Here is a 14,830-nt window from a genome sequence, read left to right as displayed (position 1 = left end):
TTTTCTTTCTTTATCTCTACTCACTCACTTGAAGTACATTCTTCGCATGAGGGGAGGGGATTGTTTGGGGGTGACACCAGTTGGAATCAACGCACCAGTTAAAATTTAAATTTTTCTTTGTTTTAAAGTGGTGACCCAGATCCATACAGCACAGACGGTATAATATTAACTGCTGTCCCAATGGATATCATAATAGATGGGTAGGGATCTGAGGACGAGATTCACCGTGTGAACAGGTCCTATGTTGTGTATGAGTATATGAGTGGGGGATGACCTGTTCTCTACCCCTGTAGCTCCTTTGTGTATAAGGTCCCCTATGAGTGGACAATGTTTGTTTTAAAAATGTCTAGGTGCTCTTTTTGTGGTAGTGTGGTTGAGCAGCCCTAGGCTTATCAAGGAGTGTTAGACATGTGTTGTACACATAGTCAATAAATGAGGCACACACTCAAAAAGGAGACCCACACCAAATTTGAAAAATAACACATTTTATGTATACTTTTAACACCAACAACTTCATAATGGGGTAAAGGCTTTGCTTTGAGATATCACTTTTTTAGAAGTATACAGAAATACACTTGCATTGGGTGAGATAACAGTTTTTCAGTGTACACAATTGCACTGGCACTTGTATCTTTTAAAGGAGTAATGTTAGCGTATGGGAAAGAAACATAAACTGCATACGGATACTTTACATTGACTTACAGGAATGTTCCTCAGGACATAAGGTAAGTATGGTGCAAGGTCCAAGGAAGCACTAATAGTTCAATGCAGGCATCTCAGGGACATCCGGGTGCAGAGGAGTAATTCAGCATTTAAGTCAATGGGGAATGATCTGGTCACAAAGAGGCTATAAGCAGAGACTGGGAGACTAGTCTGGTCGAACCCACAGGGCCAAGTCGTGAGATGCTCGGGCACGTAGAGAGACCACTGGAACTCGGGCTGGTAGGCTCAGTTGCAGTGGTGGTTTCTCCAGCAGGGCCGCACTGCAGGAGGTACTCGCAGTTGTAGGTGGGCCTGCAAAAGAGGCTGTGGGTTAGGATTGGAGGACCGTTCTGGCCAAACCCTCTTGCAGGTCTCAGAAACCCAACAACAGGGACAACAGGCAGGCTGGCAGGGATGGCACCAAGTCAGTCGCTGCTCATATGTTCTGGTGTTGTGGGCTCTTCGTTGTCCTTGTTTCTTCTTTAGGCAGACAAAACACAATTTCTGGTGTCAGGGAATCACCTAAATACTCAATTCAATTTAGGGATGTTAAGGGGAGTGAAGGTTGGAAGCCAATGGGATACTTACCCCTGGGGTTACCATACCCCCTAGATAACTTCCTTATGTTGGGAGTGGCCATCACCCTTTCACAGAGTTCCTAATTTCACCACAACCAAGGTGGTGAGGGACACATTTTCTTGTTCTCCTCAAGTAGCCCACATAAGGGGTGTGACTAGCCTGGAGGTGCAACACATCTCCTGCACATTTCCCACCTGTCCTGTTGCCAAATGGGCCTACTAGCAGGGTGTGGTATTCTCCAGGCTCACATGTCAAAGGCAGTGGGCTCTTTGAGGCTCCCTGTCTTGATATACTGATTTACTAGCCTTCCGGCTGGTTACGTTGTGAACACCTCCTGCCAAAGCAGGCCTTGTGTCTAAGAGTGGGGCTGTTGCCTCCTAGGGGGTCAGAAACGTGTTTGTCGAGGCAGGCTGGACAGGTCCTTTCAGCCAGCACCCTAGATGACTAGTAGGGTTAAGGGGGCACTTCTAAGGTTCCCTCTGGATACATGTATTATTAAATCCATTACTGGAATCAGTGTGGGTTTAAAACACCGAATGTTTCAGTGAAAGCATCATGTAGCTGGGAAACGCATTTGACCATTGCCCTGTACATACCTTAAGGTGGCTTCCCTGCTCACATGTAATATACAGCAATAGAACTAGAAATTAAAGGGGCATATCGTATCATGAAGGTATGCATTTACATAACATATAAATGCATCCAGCCTCAGGGCTCAAAGCCCTGCTATAGTGGTGACTTATGTATATTAAATGCAGTGACTTTGGCGTGGCACACAGGAGTGTGCCATGTTTGCACTACATTTTTCACACATGGTTTGCACCATGTCTCACAGCCTTAAATGGCAGTCTGTGTGGAATTTGTGTGTGGATATCTAAGGGCGTCATATAGATATGGTGCAGCTCTTAGGGACCCTCTTTAGTAGCCATTCCCTAGGTTCCTGGGGTACCAATTACTAGGGACTAACGGGTACTAATGCCCATGCTAATCGGGTTACAATTAGACATCACCTTGTTTTAAGGAAAGAGCACTGGCACTGAGGTCTGTTTAGCAGTCCTGAGTGCACTATCAGTCAAAAACAAGCATCCAGTTACTAAAAAGGAACAAAAAATGGGGGACAAAAGAACAAAAACCCCGTTTTTTAAATCCCCCCTTTCTTTCCACCCAGAGATGGCCCAGGAGACTCGGCAACAACCTGGAAGAGTCTTCCTAATCTGTCAGGCAAGGAAAGGAGTAAGGAAACAGGCTGCATAGTTGTAGGGCCTACTCTGCTTCACATCCTCCTATCCAGGTCACTGCTTCTGGGCAGCTGACCCATCCCAACAGTAATGGACCCATTTTAAACTGGAGTTGACTGGTTTAATCATTTCTCCTTTACTTAGGGTTTAAGGTATCTACCTCTGCTAAACCTATCTTAGCCGGGGCAACCCCCAGCTTAACCGAAGTGGTTGCCCAGAACAGGAGTAACCCCAGCATGTCCAGCAGGGTCAGTAGAGCCAAACCTACTATTTGACTTGGGTCAACCCACTGTGCCAAAGACAGTGCAGCCATAAAGGCCTACACCCAACAAAGGCTACTGACAGCTGTCTACATCCAGAACCATACCTTTAGCTCACCACTGACAGGTGGATGGGCAAATAGGTTTCTTTGGGTTCAGGGAGTCCTACTGCTGCTTTGGAGTGAAGGGCTACTACACCTTGTAGCAAACCCCCACCTTCCACTCTGTCTTCTGTTAGCTGAGGGGCCACACTCTTCTGCTGAACAGTTGTCTGACTAGCCAGGACTTTTTCTGGGGGCAGTTAAAGCTTCACCAGTGCCAACTTTGGAGTTCCTTCTTACTGGAGCAGAATCTCCTCGGTACACTGGATCTTCTTTGGAAAGTTGCCCACCTTTCCTACACTTCTTCCTCTTGCCTTTTCTCTGGGGCCTTCTTTTACTAACTCTAGGTTCAGCATATCCAGAGTCCTTGGGAGATGATTGGCACTGGACCAGTACCCATTTTGGGCTCGAACCAGCCACTGGGAGGTCATTTCCAAGAAGAGGCTGGGACTGACTAGCACTCTTTGCCAACTACGGGACCCAGCTATCTCTAGGGATTCTAAAGCCACAGCCCAAACTGTAACATCACCTGGGACATCCCTTACTAGTATGATCTGGGGATACCAACCTGTCATGCATTATGGCATGACAGCTAGAAGTTTCCCACCGGGCAGTAATTGGGATTCCATTCAGTTTGAGGTGATAGAAGTGTCTGATTCCCTCTTGCATAGCCAACTCACCTTTTGGACCTCCTTCCCAGTCAAATGCTAAAAGGATTTCTTCATCTGAGAAGTCCTCCTCAAAGTCAATACTGTCACCCCAATGGTTCACGTTTTTCTTGGGACAAGCTTAGTCCCCTCTGTAGTGCTCAACCTGCTCACAATCAAAACAGGGTCTACTGTCTATGAACTCTCTTAGCTTAGGGCTCCCAGTGCTCTGGTTACCACTAGAGGCCTGTCTATCAGAAAGAAATTCTTTGGAGACTTTACAACCTCCTTAATTTTCCTTCTGTGGGTCTAGCCCCCCTTTCTTGGAATCTCCCCGCTGATGCTTATTGGGAATGTTAGTCCTGGCCCATTCATTAGCTCTTTTATCAAGCTCGTTGTGACTAAAAATGAATGTGTCTACAAAATGCTGATGTACCATTCTGATGTACAGTTTGCTAATATGTTCTCCTTTGTAATCAAATTGAAGGTCTCTTCATAGTCTTGCACCTTGTTACCCTTTAACTAACCACTAATAGGCATATGCATCAAAGTAAATACCGGTCGCAAACGGGTAGATTCTCAGAATCTGCCCCTTTGCGACCGGTATTTTTGCATTTGGGATGCATCATCCCAAATGCAAAAATCGCAATTTAAGGAATCTCTAAATTGAGATTCCTTAAATTGCGATTGCATTTAAGGAATCCCAAATTGAGATTCCTTAAATGCAATGCATGAAAGTAAAAAAAATAGCGAATTCGCTAATAGGAGTAGCAAATTACCATGAAGTTGAACTTCATGGTAATTTGCTAAAACATTGAAAAAGCACTTTTGTGCATTTTTCAAAGTTCCAAGTTGCACACTGCAATATATGTGCAGAGATCAATTTCAGGGGTGCAACAGGGTGTCATTTTGACACCCTTGCACCCTTGAAACTGGTACTCGCAAATTGCTCATGCAATCTCCAATTCATTCCTATGGGCCTATAGGCCCATAGGAATGAATGGTACAGCATTCCTTAATTGAGACTAGCAATTAGCGCTTAGCAATTAAGGAATGTTTAGGAATCGCTATTTTAATAGCGATTCCCACATGCATATGCTTTTGCTATTCCTAAATAGTGATTCCTTAAAAATCGCTATTTAGGAATAGCAAAAGGCTATGTTGATGCATCTGCCAGTTAGTGTCTTAAATAAAAATCCCCAAAATCAACCTAGGTCTGACTCAAGGGTTTCTGAGTCTCCCTGAACTTAATACTATATTCTTCAGTGTTGAGTCCAATGACCTCAATCAACGTCTCCTTCAGGAGATCATTGGATCAGCATCTGTCTCAGTAAGTGTAAGGACTCTCTCCCTGCACTTGCCTAAAAACAGCTCCCAAAGTAGAGAACCTCAATGTTTTGGCTAAGCATTCCCATTCTACAAGCCCTCTCAAAGGCTGTGAACCACTTGGTGTTTTGATCATCATCTACATATTCTGGGACAATTTCTTTGGGGATTTAGGGTCAAAAGTTTCATTCTTCTCCCTACTTAACTTTTTGCTTCCACCAGAGATGGGTCCTAGGTCTAACTCAATCATTTCTTTTTCTATAACCAACATCTTGGCCTTAAAAGCTGCTCTTCAAGCTAGTTTTTGAAGATCTGAATATTCATCATCTAAAGTATCTTGGGTACTGTTAGAGTTACCACACTATCACATATGCTCCTTTAAGACCCGAGCCATAACATTTATAAACTAACTTTGACTAGGAGCATTGCAGCATCACTTGTTAATTCATGCTCCCCAAATATATTGAGGCTCATTGTCAAATGTACCTTTTTGGCTATAAAGCTAGACCAATCATGACCAAAATATTGTAATCAGGAAAAATTGTTATTATGGTTCTGTTGTCTATACTCTTTCAGTGTTCTTCCTCAGAGCATTTTTAATCCCTATGGGCCATGTTTATTAACATGTAATGCAGGGCATTAGTCATCTTGCTGTCCTGTTTAATGCGGAAAGGACAGTAATGTGCCACATTTATCACAATATGGCACATTCCTGCCTTTACCCAACCCTGGTGCACATTGTGCTGCCCTGCACTAACTCAGGCACCCTAGCACCATCGTGCAAGGGTCCATGCACTGCAAGCATGATTTTTTATTTTCAGGAAGGGGCACCTTCCTGCACAAAAACAATCCCCTGAGGTATATTCCTCTTTCTATGTGTGATGCAGAATGGAGAATACATTAATTTCTCCTCTTTAAGCCTCCCATTAGAAGGCGTAGCATTTTTGTGCATTTCGAGGTCTACCGGTAATAGTAAATCTGGGAATGCATCAAAATCCATGGGTCTTGGGTGGAAACACCCACACAATTTCCATGCAATGCCTTCCCCGGGTAGAGTAATGCAACACAGCTATCTGCATTGCATTACACCAGATTTATGAAGCCCTTTGGGCAATGCAAAGGTGCCCTGTGTGTCTTGATAAATTGCATTTCAAGCAAAAAGGTGTAAAAGCGACACAACCCTTGATAAACAAGGCCCTGTGTTTTTAAGACTGTATACAATAGGTTTGCACAACTTAGGAAGAGTGGCGTACAGCAAAGGCCATATCTTGTTCTCTTGAATTAAAAATGTTCTCATGTATGTAGGACAAACAAAGCCAAAGAATAAAGTAACCACAGTGAGGAGGAAGGCCCATGTGGCGCATGCCTGCGGCTTCCCTCTGTAGACTTCATCTTCAGGATCCCTGAGATGATCTTCATGTAAGATGTGATGACAAAAATGAATGATGCCAGCCCAAAAACAGATCCAAATGTATAGGTTTGTGTCTCAATAATGTGGGTGTTGGTGCAACATAGCTTCATCAGCGCACTGAAATCACAGTAGAAATGGTTGATGGTGTGGGGCTGACAGTAGAAGAACTGATCCAAAGCGCTGACCTCACGGTGTGCTTAAATTGAACAAGATAATTCCCTTAAAGGAGGACAATATTCAGGGGAAGAAAATGAAACCTTAATGATTATGCAAAACACAATATCTCAAAATAATCATACATGTATCAAATCACCGGAGTGACACTCCCAGAAACGAATGCAGTCTAAATCATTGAGCATATATCAAATAATGGAGCACCAATTACGGAAGAAAAATAAAATCTTAATCTGATTTGACATGACCATGTATTTTTTTTTTTTTTAAAACCTTTATTGGTCACTAACACGTTTTACACTGCTCAATGCCTACAACCCACGTCCGTAGGCCGGCAGCTATAATACTCCTTACGAAGGTGTACACGTATTTCCGGTGGGGGTATATAGCTAACACAGCATGCCACCTACAACCCAATCGGGCCGGCCGCGATGTATCTAGACGTGGGCCATAAAGGAGACTTTATAGTACCTACTTGATCACAATGCAGTTCATGAGCAACAAAGCATTGAGGTTACTTTTAACATTTCAATCAACTTTACTACACATTATACACTTTTTCTTCCCCAATGGAAGCCATTGTGCTGAGCAAGTGTCGTGATGGAGCTTGTAGTGTGGCGGGCAAGTTTGGTGTCCTATACCAGTGTGTAGTGCCGGGCAGTTCCGGCAGTGCAGTCACCCAACCTTCAAACATAACTCAATTTCGGGGAAGGTATAACTTTTCGTGCCATGCGGAGGGGATGATGTTGTGCCATGCCATGGGTGTGTTGCAGTAAATGTTTCTCATAGTAAGACAAGCCGTACTGAAAGAAAACCTAAGGGGGGTGCTATCAGCCTCGCAGTTTGTTCCCTCCGTGCAGGTGGCGGGACATACTTAGGGGTGTGCCGGTCGGTGTAATGTGTGTCCATTCTTGCAGGTCCTAGGGTATGCAGTTTCCAGAAGAGGGAGGATAGTTAGAGGGTGTGTGCGGGACTTATATCATTCCGTTGTGAAGTGGAGTGGGGCCCAGGTGTGGGGACGGTGGTGCGGTTACTGCCATTCATACCTCTGTTATCTTCCTCAGCGGATTCCTCATCAGTTTGTGACCGAAGCAGGTATGTGGTGAGGGGGCCCCATAGGTCCTTGGGGCGTGATTTAAGTGGCAAGAGGTCAGCATAATTGTGTAGGTGTTCCTGCCAAGTAGACATGTTACTAAGCCAGTCCTTGAATTTAGGCGCCCGCCCCCTGCCCCATCTGCACGCCACCAACCTTTTAGCCAACAGGAGGCTTAGTGCAAAAAAATTGCAGTGTGTCTTTATTGCCGGGTTAGTGAGTCCGAGTAAGGCTATTTTAGGACAAGGGTCCGTGGGCATACCGATCATTTCCGACATAGCCTCAAACACCTCTATCCAATACGAGGCAACTGCTCGGCATTTCCATGCCAGGTGTATGAAGTCTGCGCCCGAACTGCCACATCGGAGACATCGATCGTCGTTTCTGAGACCTAGATGGTGTAATTTAGCAGGTGTGAAGTAGAGCCGGTGCAGGAATTTATAGTGTATTAATCTAAGGCGAGCGTTGCCGGTTACGGAGTGTGTGTGAGAACAGCTCATCTCCCATTGCTCGTCCGTCATAGTATCATTTAGGTCAGCGTTCCAATCTTGCCTGGCTCTGAGGGGGGGTGGAGATGGAGCTATTTGAACATGTTTATACAACATAGAGACCACATGTCTCGGAGCGTCTGCTTGTAGCAGGGAATGAAGAGGTGCCATAAGTTCCGGCTCATCCGGGAAGTTGGGTGTGACGGATTTAATGCTTTGCCGAAGACGAACATAAAGGAAAGTATCCATCATCGTGGGGGAACTATCTCCAAAAAGTTGCGCTATCGTGCGGAAAGTACCCTGAAGGTAAAGATCTCCCCAGGTGTAAATAGCGAGTTTGGCAAGAAATTTACGTCCTATTTCTTCACGGGCGACGCTCACTCTGGGATCGTTTGCCAACACCATCAGAGGTGAGTAAAAAAAACGCACTTCCATATGCTCTGCAATACGCTTCCAGGCACTGACAGTACAGTCTACTGTAGTCGGGTCCCTGTCCGTCATATGGACTGGAGTGTAGAGATACCCCGAAGGTTTTTCTGGTCTCATGTATCCGTCTTCAACTGCCAGATGGCCATGAATGGAGGGGGATGGAACCAGTACGAGGCGAAATGTCCTTGGGCACAATCATAGTATTTTCGGAAGTCTGGGACTTCAAACCCACCATGGTGGTAAGGTAGCATTAGGGTCTTCAAACTGAGTCTGGCCTGTTTGCCTCCCCAGATAAGGCGCGACGTCTGAGAGTCGAGGGCGTGAAAGAAACATGAACCGGGGCTATAAGGTATATTAGTAAAAATATATAACAGTTTGGGGAGGACCACCATTTTCACAAGAGAAATGCGGCCTGCCATAGACAATGGAAGGTGTATCCACCTGGTTACGTTGTCTGTCAATTTGTCTAGTGCCGTCCCATAGTTTGCTCTGATAAGGGCCTCCCGATTTCTGGTGATTATGATTCCTAAATATTTTAGTTCATCAGATACCCACTCTAGGGGGTAATCTAGAGGAAACTCCTTGGTCCTGTCAGTCAAGGTGAACATAGCCGATTTCGTCCAGTTTATCTGTATCCCCGCTATTGCCCCGAACTTGGTAATCTCGCGTAGCAAGGGATTTAGATTTTCTTGTGGTTTGTCCACGTAGAGGGTCATGTCATCTGCATATAATGCGATCAGTAGTTGCCGTTCCGGGTAAATGAGGGAGCGATGTTTGTGGTGTTGTCGGAGTTTGGCGGCTAGGGGTTCAATGGCGATCGCGAATAGTATCGGGGACAATGGGAAGCCCTGCCGGGTGCCCCTTTGAATCTCAAATGGAGCAGAGCGGGCACCGTTGAGCAGCACCGTAGCATGGGGTTTGTAATATAATAACCAAATCCAGTCTAAAAAGTTAATGGGGACTCCCATCCTTTCGAGCAGTGTAAGAAGGTAATCCCACTCCAGGGAGTCGAACGCCTTTGTGGCGTCCAGGAACACAGCAGCCGCTTCACAGTTGGGGTTAATATCTTGCAGCACTGCTTGTAAAGTACGCAAGTTGTGAGATGTGGCGCGGTTCGGGACGAACCCTGCCTGATCAGGAAGAACGAGCCGCTCCATAAGGAGGTTGAGACGCGTAGCGAGAACTTTGGCTAAGATCTTGCTGTCTGTATTTAACAAGGAGAGAGGCCGAAATGAGCCGCAATGTTCTGGTGGCTTACCCGGTTTCAGAAGTGATGTTATTAGTGCCTCTCGCATTGTGAGCGGGAGTGAGCCTTCTTCTAGCGCGGCGTAAAAGACCTGCTTCAGTATGGGTGCTAGCACATGTATAAAGGATTTATAAAAGTCGATCGGTAGGCCATCCGATCCCGGCGCCTTCCCAGACTTCATGGACATGATTGCATCTTTGATCTCGTCAAGTTCGAGCTCATGGTGTAGGAATTTTTGCTGAGACGGTCCCAGCCAGGCAATAGCGGTGTCATCCAGGTATTCCTGCAAGTTAAGTGTGTCAGTTCTATGTGAGGTGTAAAGCGAGGTGTAGTGTTCAGTTAACACTTGGAGCTATTTTGTGAGATCTCGTTGTGGTGTGCCGTGTCTGTCCAGTAAAGTAGGGACATCATTTTGGTATCTAGGGGCTCTGACTGCGGTGGCAAGCGCTTTACCCGGTCTGTCTCCCTCCCCGTATATTCGAGCCGTGATGGACTTACCCTGAAATTTGCATTCTTTATCCGCCAATTCAGAATATTCATTCAGTTTTTCCCTAATCTGAGCTTGAGCCGCGCGGTCCCTGCCTCCCCGAGCTATCTCTCATTCTAGCTGTCGGAGCTCTAATTCTAGCTTGCGTATGTCTGCTCGCAATGCCTTGAGAACTCCCCCTCCCTTGGCTATACAACTTCCTCTCATCGTCACTTTGAAGGCCTCCCAAACCGTAGTGAGACTAGAAACTGAGTTAACATTCCGTTCAAAAAACTCTGTGATCTCTTGTTCTAGTTCAGCCGCAAAGGCAGTATCAGTAAGATGTGCGGGATTCAGGCGCCAGTTCTGGAAAGGGGCCATGTTAAGGGGAATCTGTAGGGAAAGGAGGACCGGTGAGTGATCAGAAAACGTCCGCGCCAGGTGGCTTGCCTTGGATAACCATGGGGACAGTCCTGCTGACACAAATATATAGTCTAGGCGGGCCCAGGTTGAGTGAAATGCTGAGTGATGGGTGCCTTGCTTGGTAGTGGGGTGTAGGTGTCGCCACGTATCTACCAGGTGGTGTTCTTTCACTATTCCCAATAGTGCGCGTTGAGTATTCGTGTAGTGAGAAGCTTGCGGGCATGATCTGTCCTGCACTGGTATTAGAGCCGTGTTAAAGTCTCCCCCTAGTATCACGTGAGTTATCCCTAGGGCATGTATCTTTCCACACATCGTGAGAAGGATATTCGGATCATCTGTGTTAGGGCCATAGTAACATGCAAACAGTATTGTGTGTGCGTTTAGCTTCCCCCAGAGCAAACAATAACGCCCCTCAGAATCTACTTCAGTTCCAGCCGGAGTGAAATGTGTCCCTCGTCTCACAAGAATTGCCACCCCTCTAGCGTAATTAGAGTAGGATGAGAACACCTTGCACGTTGCCCATTTGGAAGCAAATGAGGGGGATCCACTTGGCATCAAATGTGTCTCCTGCAACATAGCAATGGATATCCCATGTCTGTCCAGATATCCCAAAATCTGTCTCTTCTTCCTATGGTCATTTAACCCACGTATATTCCAGGAGGCCACCTGGAACAGCGAGGCTGACTGCGGTTCATCTACGTCCCCCATATCTCTTTCAGAAAAACTGTGTAACAAAGGTTTGCAACATCCATGTGTCTATAGCTTTTGGCATCATATATGTAACGTGACCCCCATCTATCCTCTTGGCATGCCCAACATATGGAGTTAATGATAAACAGTTCTGTCATACAAGCATCAAGTTGTAACATTTCCCCTCCCACACCGGCTTCCCCAACTTGCCGGGCATTTGGAACCCACCCATTCCCAACTATTCCACCTCCTCCCCAACTTAAAAACAAAAATAACGTCACAGATTCCTCCATTCTACGAACAGAAGGGAGGCTACGGGGTTCGCCCATCGGGGGTCCGTTCTAGGGGCACCCAACCTGCCATCCACCTCCCTATTTGCACCCACTTGGAGCCAGGCATGTACCTGGACACACTACGCGGGACGGAGGTGGGCGATCGAGCCTAACAAATATATATACCAGGTTAATCAACAGCGTTAAATTGTACCTCACCAGATTATTGGAGTCACGTTCGTCCCCACCCATACTAAGTGTAGCAACCGTAGTGATTGCGTTCTATTCCTGCAGGTTCATAGGCGAAGGGGACCTGGAGCGACGGCTTTCAGCTTCTTCTCTGGCTTTGTCTTTTTTGTGTTGTTTGAGGAAGTCCTCCACCTGTTGAGGATTTTGAAAGAAGTGTTGCTTGCCTCTGTAGGAGACTTTCAATTTTGCCGGGTACAGCATGGCGTACGTCATATCTTGATCTTGAAGCTTCTTTTTCACTCCTGAGAATTTCCTCCTGGCTTCCTGTACCGCAGGGGTGAAGTCTGGGAAAAAGGAGAGTGTAGTATTGCAGTATCCCACGGTGCCAATCTCTCTTGCTCGACGCAGCACCGCGTCTCGATCTCTATGATTGAGGAACCTCGCAATGATGGGGCGATGTTGGGCACCTGGCGGTGGGCGTGCGGCCAGGGATCTGTGGGCTCGCTCTACTATTAAGTGCGAGGAGAATGATTCTTTACCAAACAGTTCGATGACCAAATTTTCGATATACACCTCCATTTTCCCTGTGTTGGTGGACTCCGCAAGGCCCAGGACGCGAATGTTGTTGCGTCTGGACCTCGCTTCTAAATCCTCGTTTTTCTCCGCAATGATTTTTAGGAGCCTGTCCTTTTGGGTCACTTGTCTGCTATTAGAAGTGGCGCCATCTTCCAATTCAGAAATCCTGTCCTCCGCGTCCTTAATTCTGGTGTCGTGTTGTTCCAGCTTAGTGACCACACTGTTCATGCGGGTGTTTATCGTGTCAATCTTGGAATCGATGTTTGTCAAGCTCTGTTGCATGCTTATCAGCAAGGCTTTCCAGTCTTCGTCAGTGGGTCCTCGGGCGGTAGGGCTACCTTCAGGATCCTGTACACCTCTGGGGGTTTTCTTAGCTTCAAACGGTATTTTAGTTTGTTTGGCGTCATTTCGGCCCATGTCGTGTCTTGGCGTACGCGAAGCTAATGTGACAGTAGCAGCCAGAGTGCGGTGAAGTGATGCCTTGTTCAGTCGTCCGGGAGAAGACGGGGCAAAGTGGGACTGCGGACAGCACACCTTCTGGAAGTGGCACTCAGGGTACAGTTCAGATCAGCAGCGTCTTCTGTGGCGTGAGTTATTCCGTTGAACCACGGTATATATATGAGCACAATAGGTCTGACTGTTTGTCCTCCCCAGCCTCAGGTTGAGCAGGAGATGATTGCGGGACAGATTTCACCCTGTGGCTTCGCTGTTGACGAGGCGCTCCTGCTGAAGCCACCACAAGGCTGCCCCACATCCAGACAGCAACAGGTGAGTACTCAGAGGAGCAGTGCCACAAGTGGATGGAGCCACCTCAACTAAGGGTGGTGTTATGCTGCAGGCTGATGGAGCCGCCGGCAGCTGTCCGACCTGTAACTAGTATTTCCCTCGTGGTTCCAGGCGGCTCGAGTATGTAGTACTAGCAATTTCCAGGTTCTCCCGGTATTTCGCGGTTATGCAGCAGCGTATTTATCTGATGAGGCACGTCCCACCAGGTAGTCCACCTCCTTAATGCAAACGGGTGAGTCTTTAGCCGTCCGTCTTGTCTCCCAGGCAGTGAGATCAGGCGCCGGAGATGTTAGGCCAGAGCCGTTCCGATCTACAGGCAGTCACCGGCAGGTAAGGGGCAGCGGGGAGGTCGCCGCAGGGTAGCGGGAGGTTCCTGCTATCTTATGTGGAAATGTTCTCCCGGCCTCACTAGCAACGAGTCCGAAACCTCAGGCTTCGGGGGCGGCAGACGGCAGCTTCCGGCAGTGTGCAGGCAGCGGGGAGGCCGCGGTTGGTGAGCGGACATGTACAGCCGCTGTGCGCTGTTTTGCAAACTGACCCCCAGCGCCTGGCGAAAACTGTGCCCCGGGCTCCACACACAACGACACAGCCGATAAATTAGTGTGTAGCGGAGTGCCGGCCGTTATTCTATGCAGCTGTCGGGCCAGTGAAGCTTGCCAGCAGTTCCTAACTTTCGCGCTCTTTTTTCCCCCGTATCGGTGTTCCTCCTTTGTAATTAATTCCCGTCTCATTCAAGGAGGGCTCACCTGCAGTATAGGAAGTTTCTCCCTCAGCAAAACACTGGCGCAGGTTTATTGGTGGCTTCGATATTTTCCGTCAGTAGATGTTGCCACAGCTCCGGTGAGGCTGCGAAGCCCCGGTGTGTCCCAGCAGGCTGGCCCCGGATCGGCAGACCTCAGACCGACACCTCAGTCCGCCTCCTGGCAAATCGATGGTTAACTCCGCCCACTGCCGGACGATTTCGACGTTCTTGGCACCGCTTTGATCGGTGAAGCGTCGCAGAGACAATGGCGAGGTGATCAGGTAGATTTTCCCGGTCAGGATGGACAAGAGGATGGTACAAAGGCTCGATCTGGCGAGAGCCTCACAACAGTGCGGCCATCTTGGTTTGGCGCCACCTAGCGCCCCCATGACCATGTATCTTAACGAAACTGTCTGGAGACATATAAATATCCAAGAAAGTTCAATATGAAAATATAAGCAGATGCTAATTCACAAAAAGCAACTAAAGTCCATACGTTCATTTAATCCTTTTGGATTATCAGAGTCCAAAAAATTCATCCAGTCTGTCTCTCTTTGCAGTAGAAATTGGGTGTTTAACATCACTGCTGAATCAGGACCTGTTCAAGAATTAGGAATCTAAATTGACTGACATTGTGGTTCATTGAATGAAACTGCACGGCAACCGTGGATTTAAGATTTTTACATCATGTTTTGCTCTTATGTTCATTGAGAAGCACTCTGATTTTGCTCTTGGTTTTACCCACCTAAGCTAAGCCACATTGTAATTTTAACATGTAAATCACATTGAGACTGTTGCATGTGGTTGTGACCCTTAATTTAATTAAGGTACCTCCATTCAGATGTTGTACAGTGTCACCTTTAATGATTGAATTGCAATTCCCACAATTAAGACAAGATAGTGTACCTTTGAATTTTTTTCCTTGTGTGTCAATCGGTTTATTAAGAATCTGTTTCAGGTTTTTTGTCCTCAAGTGAGCGAATCTTGGTGCA

The sequence above is a fragment of the Lissotriton helveticus genome, chromosome 7, assembly GCF_964261635.1.
Source record: "Lissotriton helveticus chromosome 7, aLisHel1.1, whole genome shotgun sequence".
Classification (NCBI taxonomy): domain Eukaryota; kingdom Metazoa; phylum Chordata; class Amphibia; order Caudata; family Salamandridae; genus Lissotriton; species Lissotriton helveticus.
The sequence above is the reverse complement of the archived record's forward strand: the minus strand, read 5'-3'. Positions refer to the sequence as shown.